The 15,946-nt window shown below is 42.5% G+C and overlaps 1 protein-coding gene across 1 annotated transcript in view; it reads left to right on the forward strand.

Moving 5' to 3' along the window:
• The first annotated feature begins 11,298 nt into the window (after positions 1-11,298).
• The window catches only part of grik5 (glutamate receptor, ionotropic, kainate 5), a 65,672-nt gene continuing 61,024 nt past the window's right edge, over positions 11,299-15,946 (forward strand). Inside the window, exon 1 of the mRNA XM_026316977.1 lies at positions 11,299-11,364. The gene's annotated coding sequence lies outside the window, so the exon portion shown is untranslated. The remainder of the gene's footprint in view (positions 11,365-15,946) is intronic.

Genomic DNA, 15,946 nt, shown 5'->3' on the forward strand with positions numbered 1-15,946 from the left:
TAAAATCATGCTTTGTTGATGGCAATTTATTGGCATCTTGGTAAGTTGGGGTGAAGCTTTGTTTCCAAGGCAACAAGATGAAATATTTCTGTTTGTTGACACAGATTAGAGGAGACACATAATTTAACCACGGAACAATTGTCTTTAAATACGGTAATTTCAGGGTTACTGTCATCTTCAAAGTGACATGTCTTTAAGTACTGTGTGAGTATTTTTAGATTACTTAGATTAGTAGTACATTACCAAAAAGTATTTCATGCAAATAACGTTTCAGATGTGACAGAGAAATGACTTATTTCATCCAGCCCTCATGCAAAGACCTAAAGAAATACTGCAGTACATACCTGAGGGATGTAATATAGATATCATAGCAAAACAATAATGTAGCCATTAAAGGTCAAAAATTTTGCCAGCGAAAATCCCATTAAGTAATGCTAGAGAAAGAAAGCATCATAAATCACTAAATAAGGTCAAAGTACTGCATGTGCAGTGCTATACAATATGTCCCTGCAAGAAAAATGATAGTTTCTTATACAGGGAGACAACCAGGTTTTATTAAGTTATATTTAAGTATATACTGCAGGTGTACATGCTGAATCTTGAACGACACTGGTGACCTCTGCGTGGAACATATTGTAAGTATGCATCCCTATTTATATTTATCTTAGCTACTCTGCTGTGCTAATATTTTTCTCTTTGTAGATATAGATACTAGATTACAGATGTGTGATTAAGGTTACCTAACTATAGCTCCAACATGCTGAAACTAGATGTACTTTATAGACTTGTATATTTAGACTTTATAGACTTGTTCTTGGCTGTCTAAAATTAAAGTATCAACATTGGTTTAGCTGTTTATATCATAAAAGTGACTGTTATCTGTTAGAATAATTAAAGCTATTTGATGGGCAGTAAATTATAATTATAGTATTTTTTTTTGTCTCTATTAAAAAACGTTTAACTTCTCTTATGATAATCTGTTTGGGGAAAAAGAAACATCTGAGTTAGGAGCCATGCAAAAACATGTCGTTCTTTGTATTTGACTAAGTGAGCGAGCTTATGCATGCTCATTCAGTCAGCTACAGCTGGCTTCCCAACTCTATTATCACACCATAGTTATTAACGTATGATTGACCTATTTAAGTAATACCATACATTTATCATTCTATATGCCTTGTGATTACATATTTATTGCTTACACATGCTTCCTCTCTACTCTCTGTCCTTTTTATTTTCATTTTCTCCTCTCTTTTTTCCCATTCTCTCTCTCTCTCTCTCCCTCTCTCCCTCTCCTTCTCCTTGTCCTCCCCCCTGCGACATAGCCTCTGTCTCCCTTTGCTGAGGTGGCTGTACCTGCTCTGACGTTGACAAAGTAGTCTCCATGTGTGTAGTGGTATATTTCTCTGTGTGTGTTTGTGAATGTGAATGCAAGGGTGCACAACAGTGTTTGTGTGCATGCAGTGCTTGCGCCAGCTTCATTTTTTAGTTTGCAAATTTGTCTGTTTTTTTTTTTTTTTCATGTTCATGTCGAGCACATGCAGCGTGCATCTGTGTGCATGTGAGCATATTGCAGTATACCAACACCTTCGTCTGCTGCTCATGTCATACTACACTCCTGTTTTGTCTCCCATTACCTGCCACTTTTTCATTCCTTGCTCTCTTGTTCACCTTGTTTCTCCCCGGGTGCTCCTCTTCTCCCATGCCTCCCAATTCTCTCTCCCCCTTTGCCTCATGTTTTCTTCTCTCTCTCTCTCTCTCTCTCTCTCTCTCTCTCTCATTGATAGTGAAGCATATGTGACTAGAATCCTGAGGAGCTAATCATTATTCCACGAGCAGAGCGCAGTGCCTGGGCAGAATGTCAATTCTCCCCCCTCCCTCTATCTTCGTCTCTTTCTCCCTCCCCTCCTTTGCATGTTTTCCAAGCAATAGTTAACACGGGAGCCACATTAGTGCTCTACAAAGAGTAAAGTAAAGGGACACTGATAAATACACATTTGCAATTGCAACACTGGGCTCTTAACACCCGCAGCAAAGTGTATGTGTAATGGTTGAGTAAGGTTTACATTTGTGCTGTGGATGGTATTTGGAGTATGTGTGTGTGTGTGTGATACGTAGTTGTTATGTAAAAGCGCTCCACATCAATTTGTCAAGAACAAAGTGGTGTGGGATGGAGATGAGAGAGAGACAGCTGTTGAATGCATATTTAGAGAGAAGAGGGAGACTGAAACACAGAGTGACAGCAGACTTTCAGTGAGGCCTAAATCACCAGAAATATTAAGTTAAATTCCTTATGGCATGTGTCCATGTTGGATTATGAGTATATTGTATAAAAACACTGCAGTATAATATACACACAATTACTCCCACAGGGCAGATTTAGGGTCAGCCAGTAGTGCTGAAAACCGGGGGGGGGGGGGGGGGGGTAAATTAGACCAGAGGTAAATTAAACACACACACACACTGTAACTGCAGGGCCTGTGTCAGTGTGTGTGTGCGTGTGTGTGTGAGTGATGGAATGGGAGAGACATCACATGGAGAATCCTCCTGACTTCCTGAAAACTGCAGCTGTGGGGTCACAGCCAGGGGTAACTCTGGCCCTCCCAACCTTCCAACACACACACCACGTGCACAGAGCCTAAATAAAGAATTTTAGATTTGCAAGTTGGTCGGATGCAAGATACAGTCATTTCCAAACGTCCACACAGACGCAAACACACAAACATGCCATGGCCTAAGGAAATCTTTGGCGTGACATGGTTGCGGTCTAACAGGCCCAAGCATGAGTGAGTAATAGGTGTTCCAGCACTGTCCGCCCACTGGACAAAGACATCTTGAGATGCACATAATTTTATGAGATGCAAAGTGAATAGGTGAAAACGCGATGAAACGTTTGGTAGGGGTTCTGTGTGAGACCAAAGCGGAGGAGACAGCTCAACATTGTCACATACTATATTTGCTTCCCTGTTTGATTAGGGGACAGTTTAGCACACAAACCAGAGATGATGTATCCAAAGGCTCAAATCAGACTTTATTAGTCAACATAAATAGGCACTAATTTTGCATTATGTCACTGTATATGCATTTGTGTGCGTGTGTCATTGGGAATTAATGGTAATACACATATTCACACAATTTAGCTGTTAATGTAAAATCTAACAGCGCTCGTATTACCTAGCACCTCTTGTAAACTCTTTTAAAGCATAATTTACAAATATCACTGCAAGGCAACAAAGTGTTGTCACTAGCAATTAAAGAGTCACCTCATGCACAGAGTGACAAAATCAATGATTCAACACACTGTGGTGAGTTTAATAGCCTTGGAGGGCATAAAATGCTAAGGGGAGCATTGGGGGTGCAAGGTTAAGAAACAGATCTATATTAAAAAGCCTGCTTGGACTGACCAAAACACCAGAGAGGAACAAGGGCATCACAGGGCCATCGTCCCAGTCTCGTTAGGGGGGATGAGACAGGGTGGCGTGATAGAAGTAGGATATGGGAGTTAGGCAGTGACATCATATAGTGTGAGTTGCTCTCTCTGGAGACTGCTGTCTGCTTGCAGTGGACTCATGCTGTTGTGGAGTTATGAGTGAACATTATAAATAGTGAGGACGGTGTCAGCTCCATTCAAAGGAGCCCTGCATGAAGTGTCAGGCTGCTCTGGTGAGAGGGGAGATGATTTTCAGCGATGTTTGACTGTACAGAATGTGTGCTGAGAGAAGTGAAATCCTTTTACCTAAAGTAGCAGTAAAAATGCCTGTAAAATGCAGAACACTTAATTACAAGAAAAAGGCCTCTATGCAAATGTTGACAAAGTAAAAGCTTATTATATATGCATTTATGCATAAATAAAATTTTAAAAAATAACATTTTGTGGGGCTCTTGCTGTGCTCCTTCTGTTCCTCCTTGCCCAAAGAAACAAATACTAGTCCTGTTGTTGGGTTGCTGCACTTCTATGGGCTTGTCCAGCTCTCCTGGTGTAATGTATGGTCTCCTGCTGTCTCCTCCACACTTGAGCCTGTGCTAGGAGTTACAGCAAAGCTCCTTGTGACTCCATGCATGGAAGTGCCCTCTTCAGAAATACAACCTGTTTAATCTGAGTGGGCTGCAGGTACTGCCTCATGGTACTAGGAGTGGCAAGGACACTAGCATTTTAGTAAAGTCAGTCAGGAAAGATCAGGAGAGAGCATTTGGCTGTGGGCATGGACATGGAAAAACGATTCCCTTTTTGGGAGTTGTCTTGCTTTTGCTTCTGGATTGAACCTTTTACCACTTGACAAGCACATGTGTTCTCTAAATGGACATATTCATATCCCTGAAGCTTAAATGACTTAGTATTATATTCTGATTATTATTCATTTTTTAAGGAGTTAATTCAATTTCACTCTGTTTGTATATGAAGTCTCCATCATTGAGCATTAAGGTGCTGAACCTAAATAGTATTGTACCCACACCCACCGACTGAGGACCTTTATTTCTCTATGAATTCTATTCATCCCTGGCTGTCAAGTATCCAGTAAAAGAATAAAATATAAAGATAATATTTCATCTTGTAAATATGGCTGTAAAGTAGAGTAATAAGTACAATAGCATTCTTCAATAAATGTAATTCATTATGTAGTGTACATGTTTGAGCTTACCTCATTCTTTGATATATGCCTGAGTGTGTGTTTACCTCCACTTCTCCCAGTCAGTGACATTATGTCAATATGTGCCTCAGTATGTGGGCCCAAATGTTTGTTTACATCCGATTCCGTTGTGAGAGAGTGTAGTAATGTATATGTTTGTGTGTATGACAGTGCGTGATGATGTGTGTCATAGGGTCCGGGGCGAGTCGCGTGGTGGTGTGACAGTGTTTGCCACCCTGAGCCATGTCAAACTCTGTCAGGGTAGTTTACTCTGGCTGAGGACGGAACACATCTGTATGATTACTCTCTCTCTCTGTTGGCGTGTGTGTCTCTTTCAGATAATGTGTGCTTTCTTCATGGCCAGTTTTTTTTTTGCCTTTGCCCTTATTTCAAATGCTTATCTCAGAGACTGACAGAGAGACGGGAGAGGGTGGGGGTGAGTTGATATTCATCTTTGAGAAAAATACCTAGTAGGGAGAGAGAGAGAGAGAGAGAGAGAGAGAGAGAGCGTAAAGGAGTGGGTGTTGGGAAGGAGGAGGAGGAAGGGAGGGGAGAGAGGGAGAACTGATTACATTGGAGAAAGCCAAGGAGATATACTATTGAGCAAGGGGAGAGACAGAGAGGAGAGAGGCAGAGGGGAGGGTGACTAAGTGAATGCAGTTTGCCGTCGCGTGTCGCTGAATCACAGTGAAGTCTACAGGCGGGCGGACGGATTGGACCTGAATCAACAAATGGATACAGAAAAACTGGATGTACAGTGTATATGAGGCAAAAGTAAGGGAGGACAAAGAGCCTGCCTTCATATCCTTTTATCTCTGCATCAGATACTGCTGTGAGGAACCCTCGGGGAGGGAAAGGAAAATAGCGGACAACTCATTTCTCTATAACACCCTTGGATGCCAAGGAGCTGCGAGCCAGAGTCGAGTGTGGGACTTGCTGGGGTTGAATATATGCTCAGTAAGTGTTTGTATAGGCTGAAAATGTCAGTGTATGAGTGTGAGTATGCGTGTGTGGATGGATGCTTCTGGCTTGTGCGCTGCCTCTGATGCTTTTTTCATGAAGAAAGAGAAAAGAGAGAAAATAAGAGAGGATGAAGGGAATGCAAATGCACTTGTGCTGCAATGACTCTTCTGTTGTGATATGCTGTTTGCATCACTGGACGGCTTTTTTCTTTTTTTTTTTTTTTTTTTTTGTTTAATTTAACTAGCCCAGACTTGACTCTGTGTGTTTGTGCCTTTTTCTCCACAGTGCCGGTTTTAGTGAGTGTGTGAGTGTGAGTGTGTGAGAGCTGATAATAGCAGCCCCATTGGTATTCAGCCGAGGGAGTTCCAGGATCTCGCTGCGCCTTTCCCCAGGATGGGATCACAGAGCAGGGATTGTGCTCGCCTGTGGTGAGCCCGTTGAAATGGGTGAGTGTCCGTCTCTCTCATCCTTCTTTTTTTTCCCCTCTCTCCATTCTTGTTCACCTATCCTTTTCTTGTTTCTGATATATATCTCTGGTCCCTCTTCTTTAGTCTGCAGTTGTATTCAGTGAATTTTCACCTCTGGATTTTTCTCTTCATTTGCTTGTCTCTTTCCCCCACTCACCCTGTCCAACCCACCTTCCTACCACTCCCCCACCTGTTTCCCTCCATCCCTCCTTCCACCTCTCCTCATCCAGCATCCTTCTCTACTTATCCCCCCTTTCCTCATCGATTTAGACCAATTCTAAATAGCTCACTTAAATTTGTTGCTTTTCTCCCTACCTCTCCCCCACCTCCTCTTTTCCTCTCTGTCCTCCCCCCTTTGGCTGTGTCACCCCTCCCCCTTCTCGCTTCCATCCTTCTCTTAGTCCTCTCAAATTTAGACAAACTGAGAACATTTGAGTCTTCTTTCCTGAATGGTGATGCTGTGCATGTGTGTGTATGTAAAGGACTATTTCTGATTCTGTGTCAATCCTTTTTTATAGTGTTTTGTGTGTGAATATCTGTGACACAACACAGAGAGGGCAGCCTCAGTGTGTGGGACCGGGAGCAGACGGCTAGGAATTAGATCAATATGTTTAATTGCTTTACACACCGTGACACTTATGTACTGTACACGTACTGTACATTCAGACAGATACACACACACACACACACACACACAAACGCACACAAGCTTGTTTTACACAAATCTTCGTCTTTGCACTCCTTGCTGACATACCTTCTGCACACCAATTCACACCCACCTACATCTTTTCACAGGAATGACACAATAGCATGCTAATGATGCCAGGAAAGGCTACACACACACACATATACACGCGCACACACACACGCGCACGCGTACGCACGCACGCACACGCACACACACACACACACACACACACACACACACACACACACACACACACACACACACACACACACACAGCTTCATCCTAAATTGTCCCAGGAGGATATGGGTGTCACAGGAGTCCCATATCTATCCACAGCACAGTATTGATGGGAGCTGATACACCGAATTGGCTCTAATGTTTCATTTTAAATGGGCCATCACCTCAGTGAACTCTGGAAAAACTAAACCTATTTAATGATCGCATTCTGTTAAAAGAGGCGATATTGTCACTACACGGCTGTAGCTTGGCATCTGTATAGTTCTGAATTAAGAATTGTTGCTCAGCTGCAAGTTGAGGTGTTTTAGTAGAATTCAAAAAGTATTTATATATTCAACAGGTGCAAACCCCTGTGTATTCACGTGGGCGAGGCTTCTTACAGGCACTGGTACTGATTTGACATCATGCTGGTGTTTTTATATGTATGTATCAGTTTGGCAAAAGGCAGTATGATTTACTAGGAAGTAAAAAGACACTCAACAGGCAGTCTGTCTAAGCTTGGGCCAGTGTTAGTTTTTCCGTCTGTCATCTACATGTGTACCTTTGTGCCTGGAAGGGATGTAAAAATACATCTTGGCACAATATGAAGTGATACATAAATATATCATTTTGCATTGTAGAGCTGAAAAAATGAGTATAAACTAATCTCAGTTGTGAACAGACCAAATCCACAGCTAGTCCTCCAGCCTAACTACAGTAGGTCATTTAAGGTTTGAGGACCTTCATTGTCATGGTTAAAATAAGAAATATGTGGTTAAGATTGTGGAACGGTCATTTTTGAGAGAAAAAGTAATGACTGTGATGACAAACAGCAGCCATGTTAAAGTTTTCTCTACATGTTCGTGCGCCTGTGACCTCCTCCCTATGGAGTTGGTCACTGTATAATAACATTTCCTGACTTTGTTCCCATCATAATTACTAGAGCCGCTACAAGGCTTTGTCACTTGAAAGTGAACATATTATTAGGAAGCATTTTGAAGTCTTAACAATAAAATCTAAACATCGGTCACAATAAGCTTTTTGCTCACAGCAACTAGGGGGTTGATGTTTATGGGAGTACAGTCTATATCCAAGAGAGCACAGTTATATAACGCTATCATGACCTGCCTGAAGTGCTTCCTGCATTTACACTTGTCTTTCTCTTAAATCTATAATCAGTTTGTGGAAAGAGCTGAAAATTGCAAACTAAGAATGTCACCCAAAGTTAAGAGATTTTTAAAGGGGATGTTCTCCTCTAGAAACATGCATTCTTTACTTTATTTATACAAGGACTAACAATTATTTAACAAAACTGTTTTGCATTTTAATTAAGAGGTTTAATTTGTTGCATTTGAAACCTAAACACAAAAGTACAAACAGTAAAACTGAAAATCTAAGCATTTTTGTAATTAAGAGCAAGTAAGTTTTTTTTTTTTTTCTGTTTTTGACACATTTATAACTGTGTTCCTTGTATTGTGTACAGCACATTCTAACATAGCATTTGTTCTAATTAATTTACATGCAGCCCATGTGGCTTAATCGTAAAGTATGTTAGAATTAACTTTAATTCCTGCTGTCTCACAGTTACTGTAAGGCAGCTTTATTTTACAAAGGTAATAAAAGGTCTTATATTTATCCACAGTTTTTTTCCATCTTTGGTGTCAAATAGAGAATTCTTTCTCCCATTACCTCTCATTGTTTGGTGTCATAATTATCCATTTAGCATGGCTCACTAGTTTTCTTGTTTTTGCGTAGCAAAGAAAACAATTGTGAAGTTTACTGAGGCAAACAAGGCATACGATGGTTCAGATACACAGTGTGTTTTCTACACTGCAAAGTTTACTGCAAATAAAACAGATCATTACGAGCGGGATATTGAATTTTTTTCAGAAGTTCAAACACAAGTTTGAATTTTGAATAACAAAAATGTCTGTTCTGCTCTACGTCAGTCAAGTGTGTCTACTTGTATGGGATCAGTGCTATGAGCCTGGACTGCGGTCATCCACCTGCCTCGAGCAGAGGTCTCTCTGCTCATCAGGATGGTCCCTCACATGCTTCTGGTTTTGGATACTGTGGAACATGATGGACAAATAACTTTGACAGCAGAAATGATTGGGTGGAAGCAGGATAGATGTAGATGGCTAGATAGAGGGAATAGAAGAGAGGTGTGATGAGGGGTGTTGGAAGATGAGCTTGTTGGGAGAGGAGAGAGTGAAAGGATCAAGTCACAGAGTGAAGGAAGAGGAGGAAGGAGCATACAAGCAGCAAAGTCGGAGGAAGAGTGACAAGGACAGAATAGACAGCAGGACGACAGGCAGGGTGGAGTGTGACGAGGAGAAGAATGATGTACGGGATAAGGTGGAGTGACACAAATGTCACCATGCTAACCTTTCATGCACTCTCACTCTCTCCTGTTTACTTTTTTCCTCTCCTTCTAGATCTGAAGTCTCGGAGAGATGGACACCAAATGGGCAGCATGGACGTCTACACACACCCTCCGGCAAGTAGCTTTCCAAACCTAACTGCCTGCACCATCCCCAGCCATCAGCCTGAACCATACCAGGAAGGTTTTAGGCTGCAGAGCTGAGGCCAGACAAGCCAGTCTGTGATTCCTGGAAGCAGAGAAAAGCAGAGGGTGACAAAGCTCAGGAGACGAGTTAATGCAGCCCTGTACAACCTGTTGAGTCAACCTGCGCAAATGAGTGACCTTCTTGGACTTCATGAGAAACGAAATAGGTTGCAGTGATGCTTGAGCAATGTCATGGAGCTTTCTGACATGTCCGGATTTATCAACTGGATATCTTTTCAAGATTATAACACCTTTGTGCATACCTCAGAGCTGGGCCACTTTTCCAGATTGGCTTGTGGGCAAAAGCGAGTAATTGAAAATTGCCCCTTGAGAGACTCTCTGTTCTGATTTGTTGTCTGAGAGGAAGACTTTTTTTTCTTTTTTAAAGAAAGCATTAAAAAAACTCTTCATCCCACATACCCATTTTCTTTTTCTCCGTCCTTCTCACAAATTGTGCAGAAATACATTATGAAGCGGCTCCTTTCTTCATCTTCCCTTGGTGACGGAGAGAGAGAAGGGACAGACTGTCTAGACTAGATAACGAGCAAGAAGACTGGCACTGAGGACAGGAGGAGAAGGAGAAAAAGCGCAGGAAATAAAAGGAAACAGGTAGAGAGAGAGAGAGAGAGAGAGAAAGAAGAGAAAGCAAGAGAGGAAAACAGAGAATTAACTAGAATTGCTTGAAATCCTCTTGGAGGCTGGAGTGTTTCTAATTTGTCTGCGCTGTGTTAGAGCTAGTTAGTGCAATGGGCAGGGGAGGGGTCAGGCTTTACACCAGAGGGGGCACTTGAGTAGGAGAATAGGGTTATGTGCCCCCCTGCACCCACCTGGTCTGCATCTTAGTGTTTGGCAGGAAGAGAGACTGGAGTATGGCCTGGTAAACAGACAGTTGTATTGAATGACAGACAAGCTATGAGGATGGTAAGACAGACCCACAGGAAGACAGGTAGAAAAGCCAGGCAGACCAGCACAGTAGACAGTGTGTGATTGGTTGTCATTCTATGCAGTGTGTGGAGAAGAGAGAAGGAAAGAAATCAGAGACAGAAAGATAGAAGAAGAATATCCATGTGTTTGTAGCTTCTGGAGAATCTCAGTTCCTCTGCCATCCACCTCATTTGGTACTGTGGAAAGCCCATGCACTAAAAAAACAGCCAGGGAGGGAGGGGGGCATTACTAGAAAGGAAAAACAGGTTGGCGAGAGAGAGGAGGCAGGCAGAGAAACAGTGGGAGAGAGCAGGTGTCGGAAATCCTCCCCTTCATCTGCTTGTCATTTACTCCTTTATGTTCTCCCGTTGTCTGGAGAGGTGATTGGTTTTCTGATGCCGGTATTTCTCTGCTCATAGGCCCGCCGCAGTCCTGAGGAACACAAGAGGTGGGCAGACAGAGAACAGCAGAAAGAGACAGCATAAAACAAAAGGTGGAACCCAATTTTGATTGACTAACTTTCAACCCTTCTTTTTCTTATTTGTCACAAAGGGGCTCTTGTTTTTTTCTTATTTTTCCCTTGAAGTTAGAGACAGAAGGAAGAAAAACACCAGCCCAATCAATCCCTCATTATCTTTGTACACAGAATTGAACCTCACTGTTTATCAGTTGCTGATTTTTCTTGCCTTTTTCTGAAGGGATTATTTTCTCAATCTGAGTATTAACACTAGAATCCTCTCGATTCCCTCAAAATGTCCTCATGATCCTTGTGAACCCCACTGACTCCCCCACGGCGCCAACCCCTTGGCTGAAGTGCTAAAACCCTGTGGTTTCAGATCTCAATGCCTGTGTTGACTCACTACTACGGAGATAACATGGCACAGCGCTTCTGATACCGACTGATTCATTCTGTAAGTAGCACTCTCTCTCTTTCTCCGTGTGAATGTATGTGTTCACATGTACATTGAATGTCACTGGCTCATGTTTACAGAAACACAGACATGGTCCATTTTTCTGCAGTGTTGATTTTAGGGTGTCTTCACAGCAGATTTGCTTTCCTGTGCTTCCTCTGCTCCCGGCAATGTGTGTGTGTGTCTGTGTGTGTCTGTGTGTGTCTGTGTGTGTCTGTGTGTGTGTGTCTGTGTGTGTGTGTGTGTGTGTGTGTGTGTGTCTGTGTGTGTGTGTGTGTGTGTGTGTGTGTGTCTGTGTGTGTGTCTGCCAAAGAAAGATTTTGATCTTACATCCAAGCTTACAACAGCATCAGAGTGGTGTCAGAAAAAGGCAAAGGAGGTGCCTTTCTCTTGGTGTGAATGTGTGTGTATGTGTTCACGGCTACATGTTGCTCCTGAGGTTAATTTGAACTAATTAGTGGTGAGTATTTTTGCTTCTTGGAGCAGTTTTCTGGTTCTGTGTCAGTGTACTTGCATTTATTAGGGTGAGATGGAAAGCGGGGTGGGGGGGCGACTACAGATGAAGAGGGTGAACTGGCTAATGAGAATGACTCTGACTACTTCTTTGTTGCTTTCATTTCACATTTAATACCCAACATATCATTTCAGCCTCTTTTTATGTTCCTATGTGTTGCCTTGAATGAAACCATATACTGAGACCCAGCCTCTGCAATGTCCTGCATATTACTAAGCCCATCTATCTCCGCGGACACATCCACATCTTTATACACTCCCACAGTCACCAGGCCTTGCATCGGGAGACGCTCAATCAAGATAGTCCCTTCAAACAGACCAATGAACTGTGAATAACGCCATTACACAAACTCCCAGCTCACAGTGTTACGGAGACAGAAAGATTGGGTGGGAGGGGGGGAGAAAAATGAAGGAAAAATGGGAGCAAGCAAGATAGAGGGAGAATAAAAACCATTTTGGAGATAGAAGAACAAGAGTAGAAGAGGACTGAGAGAGGAGTGTGAGACAGAAAGCAACAGAGAGGAGGGAGGGTGAGAAACAGACGGAGGGGCTGCAGAGCTGGAAAAGACCTCTGCTCTATGGGAGCAGTGTGATGGGCTTAGCAAGGCCCTGCTTTGTTCACACTATTGGTCACCCTCTCAGAATTAAGATTACTAAATAATACGATTACTGCAGCTGCACACTGATAACACGCTGCTGCTGATCCCCTTTGTCACTGTCAGAAAACCCAGAGGAGAGTGGTGGAGTGGCATATGATGGCATCAAAGACGTGACAACACTGACTACATTACACTGTGTCACAGGGGCCTTTTTAGTACACAACAAGGCTTCGCTGCTTGTTGCTGAGTAAAAATGGAAAAGTTGATGTGACTTTTCATACAACAAGTGGCCACAGACAAAAGGATACTGAGACAAAACAAACGCAAGCCCAGATGTTTCGTACGGATGGATGTTGCCATGTGCCAAACAATTTGGCTTATTCGGTCTTCGTTTCAGTTGTTGATGGCAGTTGTCATTTCCAAAAGGGGACTACAAAACAAGCAAACAGGCAAACCACTCAAATCTGTTTGTAAATGTAAACCAAGGTTCTCATGGTGAGGCATTTCCCCCCTCATCTTCATGTGTAAACCCCAGTCTCCGTGTATTTGTTGCATCTTTTTGCGCTTGACAGCTTTCGCATGCATTCCTGCCAAGTTGACCTCATACTTTAAAGTGTAATAAAAACTGAATTCCCTGGCTATGCTGCACATCGATATGTGTTCTTCTGGTAGCTGATAAATGGTCTCCCAACCCTCGGGAAAGGGGGAAAAAACAAGCAGGCAGTGGAAACCGCTGTCCAGCTCTGCTCAGTGGAAGTAAAGTACAAGTGTCTGAAACCCACTGATCTCAGAGTAGTGAGCTAATATCAGGGTTGTGCTGGCCTCAAACCCCCCTCTTATGCGATATGAAGAATCTCCACTCGCCTCTCAGCGTGAACAACCATTTGCCTGCTGAGCTAAGGATTAGCTTGGAGCAGGAAACAGAAAAGATGCATTTAGCATGTGATGTTGTAGGGTAAGAGTAAGGACTAACAAACCACAGCGCAGGGCGCAAAACGAAATCAATGAATTATGACACACAGCCCTAAACCACTGCGAGCTGGCAACCATTCATTTCAGTTTGGGTTTCTGTGTAGCACGTTTGTGATCTAGTGGAGGTTTCGTGTACATGTCATGGAGTATATCTGCTTCAGTGTCAGCAAATGAACTTTGATCCCAGGCCTTCCCCAGCTGAGCCCCATGGTCACACATTTACTGTATGAGTCACTCTGTAGAACCAGTACAGCTCCAGTCAAAAAGCATCCATGTTGAAACACATGCACTCAGCTCAATGAATCCAGACATGCAGAAACAAAAATGCGGCATGGAGATGATGTGCCAAATTATCAGTTACGTGTTTGTGTCATTCGGTCTCCCCTCTTTAAGTGCTTTTCCCGTCAGCAGTATACTACAGTATTCTCCAATCATTTCACTCGACTTGGTCTAAATTGCTGCAGAAATGCACATGGTTCAGAAGATAATCCTACATGTTGCGTTTCAGAGCTTTCTATTGCCCCTGTTTGTACCAGTTAGGTCCTTTCAGATCAGTGATCCCATCATCCCTCTGGGTTATATTTTCTAATAGCTGGTTCAGATTTTAATTTTCTGATTCCGGTTTTGATTTTGCTTGTCAATATCATTTCCAATTATTGTTTAAGCAAAAATACATTGTCTGCATCATTAATATGTTTTAGTGTACTTTGATGGCAACAGCTTTTCCTTCTTCTAAGGTGGTCAGCAACTTTTTTTTTTTTTCACTCTTCTGCAGTGTAGCAGGAAATGCTTCATTTTTCTCAGAAAGTCATTGATTTATAGTGTTAAGGCAGAAATAGATCATTGTTGCACTGTTATCAACATTGAATCTATCATTTTCTTGTCAACTTGGGAGTGTGATTAGCTCCCACTGTCATGCCCCATGATGCCTCCTGTGTGACAATTCGCTCCTGAAGTGTCTCAGACAGCTCCTGCTCCAAAGCCAGTCAGACTAATTTGGGCTATGAGATCTCTCCGAACACTGAGCAGCATTTCAGTTTCCTCTTCCTTCAGTCCTCCGCCGCTTGACCACCAGCGCGAGGCACTGCAGCCTGCACTAAACCTTTGCTCCTCATTGCCTAATGGAGCACAAAAAATGGCCCTGTTTGCTTAGCCGTTTGTCCACTCCTGCTTGCTTTAGGCTAGCTGGCCTTGGGGGCCAAAAGATTGACTGAGTGTCTGAGTGTGTGTGAGGAGGGTGACAAGAAATGGACATTAGGACACACATGCCCTTTCCATAATGTGCTCCCGGCTGGGCTGTTTGGCTGGCCATAAAGTGAATGCCACTAATGGCCTCTCAGTTAATGGAGTCATTAGATTGGATAGCAAGAAGATAAAAGCATTGTGTATAATGTGTGTGAACCGAATGGACGTGTGATTGTTTGTATCTGTGTACTGTTACTGTAACTGCGTTGTGTATTTCTAGTTATTTAGTGCTTCAGTAGCTGCACCCAGGACAACACTAAAGGTGGCAGTGCATTACCATTAGTAGGAAAGGTCAGTATTCCATCAGTGTAGCTACTGTCTGAGGCTCAGGTGATCAGGCCTGACTCGGCCCGTCCTAATCAGCTGATTGGAGAAGGCTCAGAAAGTCACAATTATAACATTTCACCAGATTGCTGCTGCTTTGTGTGAGTGTTTAAGTGACAAAAGCTGCAAATCCTAATTTGAAGTCATTTCAGGACCTGCCCCTGAGAGAACACAGAAAGGCTAGTGAAAGGCATTCTGGGTAGTGTTGCGTGTTGTTTTCATGGTGGCATGACTGCTCATTAAGTGTGTAAACTTCTTTCTTACCAGAGGCTTGGATAGCTTACATCACTGTGCTCATCGTATTTTAAGTTTTAGCTTTGGCTGGTCCAGCTGACTTGTATTGAGTCTTTAATGGACCACAAAGATGGTTTTCAGGCAAAATCAATATGAAGTCATGAGAAAATAATTAACCAGAATAAAACACTTACAAATTAGGCCAGACAGAGTTAATAGTTTTTGTATTGTTAATTTTAGCACATTTTAATAAATACTGAAAAAATCCTATCAAATTGTGTCAGGCAGGTATCAGAAGATCAGAAAATACATTTCTGAGTGAGAGAATGCACCTTTCATCTAATCAGTTACTAAGCAGGAGAGGCCAGGAGGTGGAAAATGGAGTCTCAGCATGAGATGTCATACTGCAATCAATGATCAAACTAGTCTGCAGACCCCTGAGGAGGCCAAAGGGGGGTCATGTTGCACAGTAAGGAAAACCCATTTAATTTCATTGTTGTTTTATTTTCAGATACAATAATGTCTGCATATTTTAGATATAACTGTTCTGATCAGAGATTTTCATTTCATTCATTTTTTTTTTTTCAAGGAGCCTTTTGTGAAGATGTTTGAAAACGCCATATTTAGAAAACCTTACAGTCTTTTATTACACTCCGAGCTGAAGCACTGTGCAAGCAGCCTTGTACTGTTCACCC

Source organism: Mastacembelus armatus, chromosome 16 (genome assembly GCF_900324485.2).
Source record: "Mastacembelus armatus chromosome 16, fMasArm1.2, whole genome shotgun sequence".
In the NCBI taxonomy this organism is placed as follows: domain Eukaryota; kingdom Metazoa; phylum Chordata; class Actinopteri; order Synbranchiformes; family Mastacembelidae; genus Mastacembelus; species Mastacembelus armatus.